General features: G+C 45.8%; 1 long non-coding RNA gene across 1 annotated transcript; it reads right to left on the minus strand.

Annotated features, from left to right (window-relative positions):
* Positions 1-288: 288 nt before the first annotated feature.
* Positions 289-1465, minus strand: LOC123589583. Its single transcript, XR_006708406.1, has 2 exons — positions 1169-1465; positions 289-401 (listed from the first exon to the last, which is right to left on the minus strand). It is a non-coding gene; the product is annotated as an uncharacterized LOC123589583 (long non-coding RNA).
* Positions 1466-11583: the final 10118 nt, after the last annotated feature.

The following is an 11583-nucleotide window of genomic DNA, read 5'->3' on the forward strand; positions in this document are numbered from 1 at the left end:
CTCAGCCACTTCCAACCTTGACCTTACAGCTGTGAAGACGATCCTTATGGGGCTGCTACTCAGAGGAAAATTGAAATGGTCCCTGTGGGGAGATTGCAGGATTTTGGTCCCAGACTTCTAATTTCGGATCGGCCCAGAGAAAAGGAGCCACGTTAGCAGCACGAGCCACAAAATTAGGAGAGCTCCATTCTTTGCCTCTCTTAAGAAATATGGGCGCTGCTCTAAAAATCTTTTTTTAATCTCCTCTCTGGTCCATGTAACAGGAAATTGGTCTCTGCCATAGGCCAATAAATCTCCAACTTTTTATTGAATATTAAAGAAAGACTTCAAGTCAAGTTCAAATCTCTTTGCTTGGAGTTTCTCACATAACGCTGCAGCTCCGATACCTCCGGTCACAAAAGCTTTAAAAAGAAGGAGAAAAATGGCAAAGCTCTCCAGGTCACTGGCCCACGGGGATGATTTCTTCTCCTTAGAAATAATAGCCTATTACTCTAAAAATCTTAAACAAGGCATTCCCGCTCTGGCTTGCACATTATAATTGAGACGGGGGATTAACAAGTGGAAGTCTCTGGGTGCATCTAAAACAGGCACACGGCCACTTTTCTCGGAAGGTGCTGGGGTCAACCCTGGGCTCTGAAAGAACTGGAAACTGTGATGACCGGCGGGTGGCACTGCCCGGCTGCCCTCTTAGGACCGAGGCTGCCATTTTCCATGCTGCTGAGAACACTGAGGGATGAAACCCCTCGACTAAGTTGCTCTCCTGGAAATTCCTTTGGCCTGTGAGAGTGGCATCACCCAAGGTCACCGAAATGCATCACTTGTACGATGTGGGGGAGAAGCCACTGGCCTTCTTGCGTTGATGTAGGGTAATTCCAAGGTCTTGCGAGCTCCAGAACTCTCCAGAGATCCTTGTTGGAGACGCATTGCCCCTCCCAATTCTCTGTTCCACTTCCTGCTGCCCCCCAGGTGCTGACTCGGCCAGCACTCCCCAGGAAACCTCGTGCTTGCTAATCTGAGTCTCTTTCCTGGGGAACCCATCCTAAGACAGACTTTCATGTACTAGTGTCTTGGAGAAAAACGCTCTGGAAGGACTTAGATGGTTGGAAAGAACTTTAGAAGAAAACATACAGAATGATACCATTTCTGAAGCACACATGCACTTACTTACCCATAGTCTGGTCAGCTGTGGGTGGCAGCTCTCATGAGCCGGGGAGGTCAGGGTAGGTTCCCTGTCCATCTGCTACCAGCTCTTTGTACTGGTGTCTGTGGGGGTTCTTTTCACCCCATGGATATCAGCTTGTTCATGTGACTTGCTTCGGTAATGATATGCGAGTGAAGTAACAGGAGGGACTCCCGAGAAGTCCTGAGAGCCATGCGACATCACTCTTTTCCCTCTGTCATGAGCGTGGCGATGTTCTGGGCAGGACTTGCTCCTTCAGGAACCAGGGCCACAGCTGGCCCTCAACCTACTGGTAATGTGGCTAAGAAATAAACCTTTGTTGTCATAAGTCATTGAGACTCAAGGAGGTTTTGTTACCAGAGCATGATGTAGACACAGCTGACCCATACAAAGGCATCATGGGAATATCAGCGGCTGTGATGGGGCAGATCCTTAGGCAAGTGGGCAAGGGTGTACAGGTACATATTTCAGTATGGGTGCTTATTTCCTTGTAGAGTCCACATAGTTGAATTAAAATATCGGATATAGTTTTTGGGGGCACTTGGGTGGCTCAGTTGATTAAGCGTCCGACTTTGACTCAGGTCATGATCTCACTGTTTGTGACTTTGAGCCCGTGTCTGGCTGTGTGCTGACAGCTCAGTCTGGAGCCTGCTTCAGATTCTCTTGTCTTCCTCTGTCTCTGCCCCTCCCCTGCTTTCACTCTGTCTATCAAAAATAAACATTTAAAAATTAAAAAAAAAAAAGGGTATAGTTTAAAATAAGACTTGGCATTAAGAGGCACTCTATATTTTGGTACCTTTCCTCACTATGGAAATGGCATATTATAGCCAAGACAATACAGATTAACGGCTAACAGTCAGACTTTTAGGACTCAAATCCTGGCTTCGTCTCATCCTCTCTGGTGAAGTCATTTAAACTCTTCGGGCTATAGGTTTCGTATTTGTAAAACAAAGATAATAACGGTCTCTCCAATAGGGTTGTTGGGAGGAGTAAATGAGATGCTTGCTGTCATGTGCTTTGGGGTGCCTGGTGCGAATAAAGCACTTCACTGCCGAACCCTTATTGTTACCCTTATTAATGAACTTGGGAATCGGGAAAAAAATTCTTAAGTGAAGGCTCGTAGGTTGATGAAATTTGGCCACTGCAGTCATGGTCCACCGAGTCAGCCAGGGACATGTTTACCAGAACCCTCTGACTCAGTCTGACACTCATTTAAGTTATTGGCCTCCGTGTGCCAGATAGAGGGGGAGGCTTACCCTCCCAGTGCCCGATGTCCATGCTTCTCAAGAAATGGGCCCTGTCTCTACGTTAGATGGACTTACTCACGTATCATTCCCATCAGTTTGCAAAGAAAAGCCCCGAAGACTGATTGGGAAGGGTAGAATAGACAGTGGGGAAATCTCTTCGAACGGTGCCTGGCACTTAATAATTGCTATGTAAGTATGATTATTGTTACTGTAATTGTTAGCATCATCATTGTTATTGCTATTCTTACTCTGTTGTTATTATTATCAATACTACTACATTATTAATATTCTCTTCCATTGAGGTCTTAGGATCTGCCTCTCCCCCCTTTGCTTCTGCTGTTTAAAACATCTCATCTCCCAAGTGCATGCTCCCGGTTGCTTCTGCAGACCCTCTGGATTAGCACCGAGTCTCCTGTTTGAGCTCCTGTCTCTTGGGTGTGTCTCCTTCTTGCCTGATTTCTCCCTATTCCCATGCCATGATTCCTGGCAGAATCATCTCTCCCCTCAGTATCTTGAATGGAGCTCTGGAGGGGAGGGAGGTGGGGAGGTAGAGATGAGGACTCACTCAGATGAGAAGACCAGACGCCCGGGGATCCTGGGGGGCTCAGTTGGGTAAGCGTCCGACTCTTGGTTTCAGCTCAGGTCATGGTCTCATGGTTTGTGGGTTCGAGCCCCATGTCGGGCTCCTCAGCTGACAGCACGGAGCCTGGTTGGGATTCTCTCTCCCTCCCTCTCTCTCTCTGTCCCTCCCTCCCTCGGTCTCTCAACATAAGTAAATAAACATTAAAAAACAAATAGAAGACCAGACACCTGTAATGCTCTTTCGTTAGAAGAGACACTGTCTCAGCACCGTCTTCCCCAAGGCAAAGAGAAAGGTTAACTTCCGGGAAGCTTCCTGAAGATACTCTTTCACCCTGTTCTCTCCAGAATGTAATCTGAAGAAGACATCACTGTAATAATGGAGTGACCTATATTTGTGGCAAACTTTCCTACCCTCCCAGGGGAAAGCTACTGAGCTGTGAGACTCCCCCCTTCCAGATGGCTTTGTAGGATGCCCTCCCCTTCAAAAAAAAAAAAAATCGCAGTGACTCAGACAACAAAGTAATATTCAGTGTAGAATCCTCTCCCCTCCCCCCAACGCGAGTTATTTGCCAGATCCCAAATGGTCCGCGGTTGATGGATGGCGGGTGATTTCTCCATCAGCACACCTTGGAGCCCCAGAGCTAACCCTCTGACAGCGTTAGCATAAAAGATTTACATTTATGTTACGAGGGCCACACAAGAATAATAATTTTAAGATACATTGCCTTGGCTGCCGGTGCACCCTGGGAAATCTAGTAGTGGCAGGCACTGAGCCGCACTGTAATTACAAAATGGCAGTGCAGGAGACGTTTTTTGGAGACAAGTAACTAGAGACCAAAGCCATCTGCATGCCTTGGTGGGTTGAAATTACAGTAATATATGAAGACATTACCTGAAAAACCCGGCACCATTTAAATGATTTACTCTTCAGCCCCAGCAAGCTTTAATTTAAGGATAAAGTCATTCAGAAAGCTAATCTGATAGGGGAGGCATTATTTCACACAGTTAAGTTAATTTACAGTAGCTGATTGTTGTGGTTGGTTTTGGTATTATTATCTTCCTGCAAACAGCTGATCTGCCAGACAGAAGCAATATACTGCTTAACGCAGTGTCTTAATTCAGCAGGCAAGCTATCTGTGATAAAGGTTTGTTTATAAGCCATAATGGGAAAGTCATTTTGAGGCCATGCTGATAACACTGATGAGAAATATTTTTTTTTAAGGGGGAAAACTGCACAATTCAATACATAAACAGATCCGTAGGCCCTGTGCTCATGGGTCTGTCTGTCCAAGATGGCTGTCCTGAGTGGTCATTTTCCACTGGCGTTGCCCTCCTTCATGAGTTTCCTGCCCTGTGGTCCTGGGCACATTGACCCCAAGTCACCCTCGTGCCTGGAGACCATATCTTCCCTATTGCCAAATTGACTTCCCTGCCAAGTCCTTGAGAAAACCAGGTCGTGAGAGCCCGGTGAATTCGGCTGCCCAGCCGGCTACCTGCTTTCCAAGGGAAAAGGGAGTGTGGATATCTGCCTTTAACAACTCTTTTCATCTTGGAACGACCCAGAGCATGTTCCCTTATGGATGTCAAGGTAGAAAAGTATCAGGAAGTGGTCATTTGAAAGCGAGCTAACCACTTGGGTGGTGGGCAAAACTGGAGATTTTGAAAGGGTAGATAAAAACCAACTTGGTTTTTTTTCCTTGGCAAAACTTAGAAAGGGTGGTCATGTTTTGTGTTGACTCAGGAGGCCGAGATGATTCAGAGCTCTATTAACACGAGCAGAAACATTTGTCTAACGGATTTGCGTTCATCTGCTTAGGGATGTTTTATTGAAGACGAACATTCTCTTGTCACCTCATGAGTTTATCTCAATAGGAAAGGCACCGCTTTTGGAAAGGGGCTGAGGAAATGCTACCCAAGGGACCAGGAAATATTTGCCAGTGGTCTAAGACCGGAGTTCATAAGATCATCATCTGTCAGGAAGGACCAAGAAAGTCAGGGATTGGTGAAGCTAATAGGGGCTTACCCCAGCCTCCTTCATAAGTAGCAACCGTTTCTTGAATTCTTATTATGGAGAAGGCACTGTGTTGGGTGGATATAATTCCCTTTCGTCTCCCGTGTGTAGGTGAAGAATCTGGATTCAAGAGGGTGCATAACTTCAATCAAAACACAGAGCTGGATGAGTCCTTTCCTGTGTTTGTGACAGGTAGCTTTCAAAGATGGCCTCGGCGATCCCCATCACGTGATAATTCACCCGGTGATTGTGGGCTGCACCTGATGATTTGCTCCTAGTGAGTACAACACAGAAAAAGTGATGGGCTGTCATTTCTGTGATTCGGCTACAAAAGACCATGACTTCCTTCTTGCTGATATTTTTTTCTTCTTCTTTTTTTTTTTAAAGAATTTTTTTAATGTTTATTTTTGAGAGAGGGAGAGAGAGAGAGAGAGACAGAGACAGAGAGAGACTGAGCAGGGGAGGGGCAGAGACAGAGGGAGACGCAGAATCCGAAGCAGGCTCTAGGCTCTGAGCTGGCAGCACAGAGCCGGATGCGGGGCCTGAACTCATGGGCCATGAGATCATGACCTGAGCCGAAGTCGGACGCTTAACCGATTGAGTCACCCAGGGACCCCGATATTTCTTTTCTTGCCTTCTCACCGTGCCTGCGTTGTGGAGGTAAGCCACCATGTTGGAGATGCCCACTTAGCAGAGAACTGAGGGTGAAAAGCTACCGAGCGGCTGAATGAATTCTGGCCTGGGAGTCTTTCCCCAGTGGAGTCTTGAGATGTACTGATGTCCTGATGGGCACACCCTGACCGTAGCCTGTCAGAGACCCTGAAGAAGAGGCCCCAGCAAAGCCACATCTGGGTCCCCATAGAAACTGCAAGATAATAAAGTTGTTGTTGAAGGTCCCTAAGTTTGGAGATCACTCATTAGCCGGCCGTAGACAACTAAAACTGCATTTTCAAGGACACAGTGTAGCACGATGCAAGGAATTCCACGGACCTGGGTAGAAATCCAACCTCAACATCTTGACCAAATTGCCTCCTGTCTCTTAGTGTCGCCTGCAAAGCCGAGGTAGGGAAATCTACCTTACGGGGGTGCGTAACAGTGGAATTATTCTCTCAACCTCTGTCTCCTGGGGAATGCCTGGCTCATTCAGTGCAGACTCCAATAAATGGTAAGTTACTGTATGATTTAAAAATTTTTTTTAATTTACATTTATTTATTTTTGATGGAGACAGAGAGGGAGACACCGAACCCGAAGCAGGTTCCGGGCTCCAAGCTGTCAGCACAGAGCCCAACGCGGGGCTCGAACCCACAAACTGCAAGATCATGACCTGAGCTGAAGTCAGACTCGTGACCGACTGGGCCACCCAGGCGCCCCACTGTTATGATTTTATATGTGACTTGTGACCATTAATTGAAGTCTTGCTCCCCAGTCCTTTATCACTGCCAAACTCACCTGTTAATCGTTCCTGCTCCTGGATACTTTGCTCCCACGTCCTTTTCTTCTGTCCACAATTGCTTCTCCACCTTTCAGAGAGCCACCCATCCTTTAAGTCTTGGTTGACATCCTTGCTGTTTCAGGAACTCGTCTCCTATCCCTACTGTATTTTGTGAGCTTTCTTTCCTCTGTCGGCTTTCATAATTGGGACCAATTCTTGGTCCTTGTTTCCTGTATCACCAGGGCGTGTGCATGCGTGTGTGCGTGTGTGGAGGGAACCGGGATGTGCCGCTTCAACTGTCCCAACTTGGAGGATGGGGCTTCTGCAGAGGATAGTTGTACCACATTACAGACCACGCTGAGCATGTACCTCAAAGTCAGGTGGGTCAAGATGTAATCTCAGCTCTGAGCCCCACTCACTAGGCGATCTCCACAGAGGTGTTTGACTTCTCTAAGCCTGGCAACTATGGTCACATTTGGACCCCATTCAAAACCTTTTCATGACTTCCTGTGACGCTTGTGTGAAGTTCACCATCTCTCCCGTGACTTGTAGGATGTGCCATTGTCTGACCGCTACAGTTTCCTCTTGGATCATTTCCTCTTTCACATGCGGCATCAGCGAAACTGGCTTTTTGACGCCTCAAGCTTGTCCAGCTTCTTCCCGTCCTGCCTCAGGGATTTTGCATGTGTTGTTCCCTCTGCTAGGTACACCTTCAACCTCCTCTTTATCTTTATCTGGCTAACTTCCATGCAGTACTGAGGTCTCAAACAAAACATTGTTCCTTCGTGAAAACCTTTCATGACTTCCCCAGGCTTGTCTGGGTCTCCACAACTTGCTGTGTGTTTCCTTCTTAATGCTTGTCGCAATTGTGGGGAATGAATTGAGATGAATTAATTATTAACTGGGATGATTATCTGATTTATTTTATCTCCTTCTCTAGACTATAAGTGAAATGAAGGCAAAAATAAGTAAGTAAATAAGTAAATAAATAAAAAGCAAGAAAGAGAAGAAGAAAAAAAGCTTGGCTTATTCACTGATGTAACCCCAGGACCTAGAACATTCCCTAGTATGTGATAGCCACTAAGTAAAGATTTCTGGAATAAATGATGGAATGAATCCATAAATTAATGGTTTCCTTAGCTGTAAGATGAAAGGAAAATATCTGTCTTACAGGATTTGAGGGAGGAGTTGGTGAATAAATGTTCGCTAATTTAGGGGGGGTGTTGAGGAAGCCTTTGTGTTCTGTCCTATAGCCTCACAAATCAGATGGACTCCCCAATCTCTTCTGAGATCCCCCCGAGGAATCTACTTGATGATGTGTTAGAGAGTAATGCCGCCTTTTCTGAATATTCTATCTGGAAGCCAGAGGGGATGTTGATGTTGCACACAACATTTGATATTTCTCTTTTTTTTTTTAATTTTTTTTAACGTTTATTTATTTTTGAGACAGAGAGAGACAGAGCATGAGCAGGGGAGGGGCAGAGAGAGAGGGAGACACAGAATTCTGAAACAGGCTCCAGGCTCTGAGCTGTCAGCACAGAGCCCGACGGGGGCTCAAACTCACGGACCGTGAGATCATGACCTGAGCCGAAGTCAGATGCTTAACTGACCGAGCCACCCAGGTGCCCTGATATTTCTCTTTATCCCAAAGCCTCTCCTTGGTGAGGTCATCAGGAGACACCTCTTTTTGAGCCCTTCCCTGTGGGGTGATCCGTTCTGCTTTCCACCTTCTCGGGGAGCAGGAAATCTTTCTCCCCACTCTCAGACACAGTATCTCCTTTCTTCCTTATTACACTTGGTATTGGAATGTAGACGCCTATATCTCACCTATAGCAGGCTTATCAAATAATGCCAATAAAGGCAACTCTCTCCCTAAGATGAATCTCCATTCCCTCTGTTAAAAAAGACGATGTCTTCATAATTACCCAAATCCCTGAGCAAGGATCTGGCTTATATTAAGTGTGCATAAATATCAATTCCTTTATCTCACATACAAAGGCATATACTAGAAGGAGCAAAATTATTAATACATACTAGAGAAGGGGTCAGAAAGCACTTGGTGGGGAGGAAGGACCTGGGGAAGAAAGGCTGATGGAAATAGCCCCACTGGAGGGCATAGACCCTGCCACATAACTTCTGAGACTGGTTAGTACTCTAATGGCATACCCTTGGCCCAAGGGCACACTGGTTGGTTTGATCTCTGGCCCGATACCCAAGAAAGGGAAGACAGCATTTGACACAGCTTGGAGAGCTGAGGATGGCCAGACTTTTCCTGGAGAAGGTCTGGATGCAGGTGACTGACCCAGCACAACACTCTTCCCCAAGCTGTTTTTCTTCCCACCTGAAGTCAACCAGCATATATGCATACCAGGAAATGTGCTTTTTAAATTGATGATCTCTGGGCTAGACTATAATCGGTGCGGGGGCAGGCTCTCTGTCACATACCATTGTTTCCCCAGGGCCCAGCACAGCCCAGGCATATGGTGACCACTTCATTCTCCCCACTCCCACGCCTTTTCCTATGGTGATAGCTCAGGAAGTCTTAAAAGGCTGTATTTGGCTATCTCTGGAGCCCCCTTTTAACCCTTACGACCCCATCATACTCTTCTCAAAGTTCTACAAGTTACACCTACTGGCACTCTCGTATCCTCCCAGGCTGAAAGGCTGTGACTGTCCCATCAGACGGGTTCTATTAAATATGGGACCCCAATACATTCAGAAGCACCAGCTTCTGTTTCGCACGCCATGTCCATTTGACAAGAGTGAAGTGATTAATTAACGTGGTGGGTCTATCTTCTACCCAGCTGTCGTGTGCTGCAATGGAGAGCAAGAAAAATCCATTAGATTATACTGAGAGATAGCTGAAAGAAAGTTTAGATTAAGTTTATCTCTCGAGGCAATTTTATTAGATAGATTAAGTTTCTGTTCATCTCTCCAAAGACCATAGTAATAACCAGTGTCATGACTTTCAAATCCTTCGACTGCAGAGGGTAATCAAACATGGTTGTCTTTTTATCCCCTCTTTTACTTGTTAGTATTCCACAATCCTGCCTCGTCCATCTGTCAAAGGGATAGTGGTAAGGGGATCAGTGTTGACAAGTGATAGTACAAATTATGTAATGCCGATGACATTTCACTGTCTCCTTCTGATCTGCTCTTCCTCCTCTCAATCACTCCTTATTCTATAAAAAGCGCTGAAAGAGAAAGGCAGCTGTGGGAGCTACTGGCTCAGGTCCCTGAGCCCCAGGGGCAAAACGGGGTGAATTTGAAGTGTACAGAAGGCTTCTGAATTAGACATGGGGCCTGGCAAGATGGCCTGACTGACAGAAGGGGAAATTGAGGTCATCATCCTACAACAGGACTTTGGCAGCCGCCGCTCGGGACCGCGTTTGGTCATGCTCTGGTCCCATGAAAAACTTGACAGGTCAGGCCCATGGCGGCGACGGGCTTTCTGTTCCAAGAATATACCCTCTGACTTCTCCTCCATGGGGAATTTACCCTTCCTTTTGGGGACTCGGTATAGCGTGATTTAAAAAAAAAAAATTTTAATGTTTATTTTTGAGAGAGGTCCGGGCTTTACCTGAGTCCCATGATATGATGCGTGGCAGGAGACTATTAACTATTTCAGGATTCTTTCAGCCAGATAGACTTTGTCTTCAGTACTAGGGTTCCAGAGTTGTGGGTGAGTGGAGCAGGTTGGATAGTAGACTCATTTGTTCCAGAAACATTTATTAATCACATACTACGTATTATGTGCTTTCCAAGGCACATCTAGATTCTCGATAGTTAGCACTTTGTCAGCTCATGGAGGGAAGTATCCCCATTTCCCTCCACGTTGGTATTTCCATGACCTGCTGTGGTATCTGGAATGCAACGATTCGTCAATGTTTCTTGAGTAAATGAATAGGTGAATGCATACCAACTCGTCCCCTTCCCAACCACTCACCTTGAGTTGCTGAGAGACTGAGTCATTACTGGAAAAGTTTCTCAAGACAGGGGAAAATGCTATCATTCACGACCAGCAGTCAAGGCCAGGAGGCAGAAAAAGGATTCAAGACCACATTTCACCATGAAGTATTCTTTAGAATGTAAAGTAAAAACCAATAGAATTTTATTAATCTGCTTTCGCCTACAGCCCGGAGAAGCCCTTGTGTCAAAAATACCTGCCTCTAAATTATGCTTTGTCTTCCCATTATAAATTTTATTAACCACTCTTTTATTAGCAGTCTTATTACAGTTGATCTGCACATGAATGAAAACAATTTACAAATGATCAGGGTTGGATTAGAGAAACCATAAACTCAATGCAAATTGTTACAAATTATTTACTGGCTTAGCACAAATCTGCATATAGATTGAGGAAGTCAATCAGAAAGGTACCTTAAGGTATTCTTCACAAGATAGGATTGTGAAGATATTGCAGACTGGCACGCATCGTGCAGAATAGAAATGAAAATAAATAGATTCATTTGTCAAATACACGTAGGGGTGGGTCTCCTCAGTCAGAACTTTGGAGCACTGGATATGCGGGGAAACTGAAAAGGGGTAGGAAGTTGGGGGCGGGGGAAGACGGTTGCAAGTGGGCTTACTCTAAGTATAAGGTCAAGAATCAGAGAGAGAGAAAGGGGATTTCAGAAACACAAAAAGCAGAAACATCGACCCAGCACCTTAGAGGCTGACAGAATCTTCCTCATGTTTCAGCTCATTAATCTTCCAGCAGCTCTGTAAAATGGGGAGGACCATTACTGTAGTTTGTCCGTTGAGGGAGCTGAAGTTTTGTAATGTGGCCATGGTCACACAGCCATCAGGACTTGGATCTTAAAACTCCATGCCTTCGTCTTAGGATTCACCAATGGAAGTATTGCCTTTGTTTTTGGAGCTGCTCTTTTGGAAGGCGGGGGTGGTGGTGGATGGGGGTCCTCGGGAATAGCTCTGAAGTCCTAACTCTCTGCCAGCACCGTAAGCCTTGAATTAATCTTGCTTGTGCCTTGACTTCTCCTTTATGAGAAGAACGGTGCCAGGAGGCGGCAGGTCAAGCATTTGGAAGTGTGAGCTCGTCTATACAGTTGCTGTGTGACCTTAGACAGTTTTTAACTCCTTCTGGGACTTGATTTATTCAGGGGGATAGGA

Source organism: Leopardus geoffroyi, chromosome E3 (genome assembly GCF_018350155.1).
Source record: "Leopardus geoffroyi isolate Oge1 chromosome E3, O.geoffroyi_Oge1_pat1.0, whole genome shotgun sequence".
Taxonomy (NCBI): domain Eukaryota; kingdom Metazoa; phylum Chordata; class Mammalia; order Carnivora; family Felidae; genus Leopardus; species Leopardus geoffroyi.